Below are 5,930 nucleotides of genomic sequence, written 5' to 3'. Positions count from 1 at the left end.
TTTTCATGTGTTGAAATTTATTTTTTTAGATATAAATTGTTGGGTAAAAATTAAAAGGAGCTCCCTTTTTTAAAACGTTTTTTTCCTTATCCAATATATTCTTTTTCCGACGTTATTATAACAATTACTATGCAGTTGTTATATCACGTAACTACTACAATGCGTAAAAAAATAATAATTTAATTTGGTAAAAAAATATTAATTTAGTTAAAATTGTTCAAACTTTATAAAATCCTTGTTACACGGTGAAACCCATTGTAGTATGGTGCAACTTCGTCAAAATGACATTATTTGAATTTTGAATCATCAAAATAGTACTCATTTTAAAAAAAAGTCAAAAAAAAAATTCAGTTGTTAATGGTTCAACGTTAATGCCCATGTGAAGTATCTGTAGTATTAACACGTCAATTCAACGTGTCACCATTAATGCGTTAATGACATTACACATGCTTTAAGGGCATCCACAATACATATAATAATAGGGTGTTATAGCATTTTTTGATGTTAAAATTCATTATAACACTCTTTGGTGTTAAAATTCATTATAATATCTTTTTACTTGAACACAGGGACGGAGCTAGGATATTGATTTAGTGTAGGCAATTGTAGCTACCATTGATGGACATATTGCGAAGGATGCCTCGTCCAGTTCTGACAGCAGCCTAACAGTAGCGAAGCAACTAAAGCTCTCCACTTTACAAGTCATGTCGTCGTGTATCTTGCTAAATTTTTTTTACATCATCTGCCTATTTTTTTTTTTGGCCGTCATCTGCCTAATTTTTTTCTTATATTTGTATGGAAACACAACAAGAAAAGAAGTGTATCAATATGTATCTTGTTTTCGGCATACTGCATATGCTTGTTATGCTGTTTAGTTAGGAAAAAACAAATACTAGAGGAGAGAATCATAAAATTAAGGGTGATTTCGGTGCCTAAGTCCAGCAACAAAAAAAAAATGTAAAAAATTAATATTTTTGTTCAATAATGTATTTGAAGTACAATGAAATTTTATAAAGAATTTGAGATTGTAAAAAAATGTAATTAACATGTATCAAATATTGTTGTAACAAGACAAAATGAAATTTGTCATCTGCATCATTTTTTTTTCCTAGATTATGTTAATAATATTTTTTAAGTGGATCCTGGCTCAGTGTAGGTAGTTGCCCATCTTGGGCCTGTGCTGGCTCCGCCCATGCTTGAACATGTTCAATATTTTGAATACGTTCAAGTAATATGGGGTGAAAGTGGGCCAAGGACTGATCCATCGTATGTATTTATTTTTTTAAAATTTTATTTATTAAAAAATTATAAATTTTAAAATAATTAAATAAACATCTATTTTGTATAATAAATATATTTTAAAAAATTAATATTATTTTTGAAAAATAGTAAAATTATTTTTTTAAAAATAAGATTATTATTAAAAATAATAATAATAATTTAAATATTTTAAAACATATTTTAAATGTATTTATTTAATATGATATAATTTTAAGATAATTGAGTGAATTATGGGATCCACAAATAATGAGTGCTAATATTAAAAGAAATGTGGTGAAAGAGATATATTGTTATAATGAATATATGACAGTGAACTCATATTTTTGATGGGCAACGGATGTTATAATAATGATGCATTATGGAGCATCGATCATAATTAATATCATGTTATAACATGCATGAGCCTAAAAAAACATTGAACGTGTGTTAAGAAATGAACGCGTTCATTGTTTTTTTATTATTTTTTTATTCATGGTCCGTATAAGGGATGGGCACAAGACGGCCCACCTTCGCATGGGTCAAATTTTTTTATATTTAATATATATGTTGTTGTTATTAAAAAAAAAAAAAACTTTTAAACGGATAATTTTTAATCTTTCAACATATAATTTTAATTTTTCAACTACTTTTTCAACGGATAGTTAAAAAAAAATTAAATTAAAATCTATAAATACTCATCATCTTATTTTAATCTTTTAAACACTTAAATCCTTTTAAAAATTTTCTCATATTTTCCTCCAAAATGAATGAAAATAATCGAGGATTTTTTTTTAGAAATTTTATGAATTACCCCCATTTGTCAGGAGAAATCCCTTCTCAAAATTCACAAATTCCACTAAATTATCCATATTTTTTATAACCATCAAATTATCCACATAATTCATATGGTCAGTATCTACCAAATTATTCATATAATCCATATCAACAAAATTATTCATCTATTCCACATGCAATCGATATGCCTTTTATATTTCCGGTGGAAAATAAACCGTTTACTTTGACTTTGTTCCAAAGACTCAACTGTCTAATCGTAAATCCCCAATTGAACTCGCAAATTTGGAGAAGGTAGATTCTAACGTTACAGGTAGAAGAAAGTGATCAATATGGAGTAAGGTTGAAGATGAGGTTTTAGCAAAATCGTTTGTTACTATCAGTGATGATCTAGTCATCGCCAATGATCAAAGGTGGATGCTTTCTGGGGGTGTATTGCAAGCTACTACAATGAGAATCATCCTCCATGTGCATCTAATAGAATTGCTAGTGTCATACAATCACACTGGCACAATATCATACAAAAAAGGTATATCACTTCAACACAAATTACAATAGTATTTATAGTGTGTATCGTAGCAGCCACAGTGATGAAGACATATTGCAGCTTACGCATGAAAAATATCGTGAGGAAAATAATGGCATTGCATTTAATCTCGAGCATGTATGGAGAATCATAAAAGACCGTCTAATGTTTACTGCATAGTCTGTTGATCACCTTGTTCGCACGAAGAAGACAAGGACCTCAGAGTCAGGGGCAAGCAATACCTCATCTAACCAAGATGTGAGTCTAGATGTAGACCTAATCGAAGAAGACACTCATCCAATGGGTCAGAAGGCGGCAAAAAGAAAGGGAAAAGGCAAAATAAAATCATACATTGAAGGTATGACGACAAATTTGGACAATATGTTTGCAAAGTTTTCTGGGTATACAAGCATAAAATTGGCTGAAGTTGAAATAAAAAAACAACTCAAAGTTGAGGAGATCAAAGCAAACGCTGCCGAGATGAAAACAAAAACTACCTTAGCCATGTTAGTATTAGCCCTAAGAGTCAATCATGCAATGAATTAGATTCATGGATCATGCAATGAATTAGATTGATGGAGTCAATTTGGATTGATGAGGTCCAATGAGTTAGACTCATTGGGTGAACTCGAATTCACCAAGGAAGAGAAAAGACCAATTTTAAATTGATCATGTAAAAGAAGACAAAAAGGTTTTTCATAGAAGATGAAAAGAAGCTTCATAAAAGATGACTAAGAGTCATTCATGAAGGAAGAACAAAAGGCAAAAGGGACTTTTGGTATTCCATTAGGGGTACAAAAGGTGAATTTTAGCCAATAAATAAGAGGTGTTCATTTGGTCTTCTTCTTTCCTCCACCGAACCACTTTGCTTGGTTGCTAGCGCAACCTTAGATGATTTTCTTCTCCTATCCTTGAGTTCGTGAGACGGATGAGAAGTTAGTTCGTGTGGATACCATTAGAGGCGCGAACGTGTGATCGTGTTGAGATCCTAGCTGTCGGGAGATCGAGTGCACACATCGAACGCTGAATCAACGGACACTGGGCACGTGGCGCTCTCCGAGTTGCTGACGTAAATCTCCGACCGGTCGTATGGGCCTCCGGCGAACCTGCAAAGAAATCGGGCCGGGAAGGGGTTCCCGGCGACGATCCTCCGACGCTCAAGTCAAGCAAGTGGACAACAAAAGAGTGGCTCCAAGTATTGTAGAATGCGTACCTCAGGCGATGGGTGAGGCCCTTTATATAGAGCTGGAAAAGGGCTCACGCACACATATCGAGGTGAATACGTGTCCTCAGCCCATACCTCAATATGGGCTTGTCAGAAAAGCTTACCTGACCCCTTACTGCTACAGTCCGAGCACGTCTCTGATGGGACAGTGGAACCCTGTCATAAGATCCTGCGTATGGCTCGCTCGTTGGCCATACCGTTGTCAGAGGATGTTTCATTGTCCTGTTGTCTCTTCTTACTCCATGCCGAGTGTCCGGCCGGTCGGCACCCCTTGCGTCCGGCCGGTCATATGTGCTGGTCCACTTAGGATATTCCTGGTAGTGTGCTCTGTGGAGACTGTTCGTAGTATTGCTACCTTATGCCTTCGGTCGAGTGGGCTACCCGCTCGGCCGTACAATCCTGTTCAATAAGCGTCGGAACCCTGACTCCTCGCCGGGTGCCTTTGACTTCGATGAGACCCCGTTCGGCCGGCCGGTCTCCCCCTTCTCCGGTCGGTCGTTCGGTCCTTTGACTCCACGTGGCGTTGACTTCCCTCAGAGGGGGGGGGGGGGGTCCCTGTTCTTACCGCAGGATCACTTGCCTCCCCTTCAAGTCTAGTCGAAGGAGGCGATTAGTCCGACTGACTGGACCGTCAGTTGGGCCGAGCGGCGGGCTACAACTACCATCCGCTCGGAAACCAGGGGCAGCCAAAATGCCAGTCAACACCACCGTTACTCAGCATCTCTTCGAATTTTCCGCCAATCTCCATCATTAAGGTCTAGCACGCGCTCACTAAATGCGTTCCAGTGGTTGAATGCCACGTGGCGATGCTGCCGTCATCGTACGGCGGCGTGGTGGTGTTCTGATGGGATCGAGGCGGTTCGAAATGAACGGCGCGATGAGTGCTCCGATTCTTGCGACCTGGATCCAACGGTGGAGACCGCTCAGGCTCCACCCTATAAAAAGCTCTGTTTTCTCCCTTCGCCGCACTCTTGCTCTTGCGTGCCTCCCAGCTTCTCGCGTTCCAGCTTTCCAGCGATCTCATTCCTCTGGTTTCGGCGATCTCCGGTGCTCTTTCTTCGATCCTCCTCTTCGTTGCAAGGTTCTCTTTCTTTCCCTCTTTGTTTCCGGCGTTTTCTTTGCATTTCTTTCCCAAGTTTCCGTCTTCGGGATACTATTCCGTTGCCCTCTTGCTTTTATCTTCTGCCTTCGTCTTTTTTGGTTTCGTCCGCTCGGATAATGGTCCAATCTTCTCAACCCGAAGACCAAACCCTCGGCCCATGGTACACTACCATGGAGTCGCGCTTCGATCGGCGCGACGCCGATCTTTTGATAGAAAACTTTGACATCCCTTCTGATTTCGAAGTCATTTTACCCGGTCCCTCCGCTCAGCCTCATAAACTGCCGCGCGGAGCCTTTTGTGTTTTCTGCGACCAGTTCACAACCGGTCTGCGATTTCCCATTCATCCTTTTATCGTTGACGTCTGCAACTTTTTCGACGTTCCGCTCGGAAGCCTAGTCCCCAATACCTTCCGCCTTTTATGCGGCGTCGTTGTCCTGATCAAAATCCACCATATCCCCCTCCGACCGGAGGTTTTCTATTATTTTTATTACCCTAAACAGTCCGGGCTGGGCACATATATGTTCCAGGCTCGACCCGGTCTAGTTTTCTTCAATAAACTTCCTTCTTCCAATAAGCATTGGAAAGAATTTTATTTCTACCTCCGCATGCCCGAGCGGGCCCCCTTTCTGACGAAGTGGCAGATCGGACCACCCACCTTCCCAGACCTCAAAAGATTCAAGATCCGGCCAGATTATCTACACGCTGCCAATATGCTTGCCGGTCTGCAATTCGACATTAACAAATTCCTCCCAGAAGGGGTTATGTACATATTCGGCTTGAGTCCGATCAGAACCCCCCTCCTGAGCGGCTTCGGTAAGAATTTTACTTGAACATTTGCCTTGATTGCTAACTGATTTTCTTCTTTTTCCTTTGCAGCGAATATTGTCATGGAGTCGGTCATGGCTGGTATTCTGAAGAGAAAGGCGACGGTGCTCGAAGCCGCGGCAGCCAAAGAAATGGAGACGCTCGGCATCCAACCGGTCGGCTCGCATGAAGGGGAGAGCGGGACTCATGAAGAGTCGGCC

The sequence above is a fragment of the Zingiber officinale genome, chromosome 2A (genome assembly GCF_018446385.1).
Source record: "Zingiber officinale cultivar Zhangliang chromosome 2A, Zo_v1.1, whole genome shotgun sequence".
NCBI classification, from domain to species: Eukaryota; Viridiplantae; Streptophyta; class Magnoliopsida; order Zingiberales; family Zingiberaceae; genus Zingiber; species Zingiber officinale.
The sequence above is the reverse complement of the archived record's forward strand: the minus strand, read 5'-3'. Positions refer to the sequence as shown.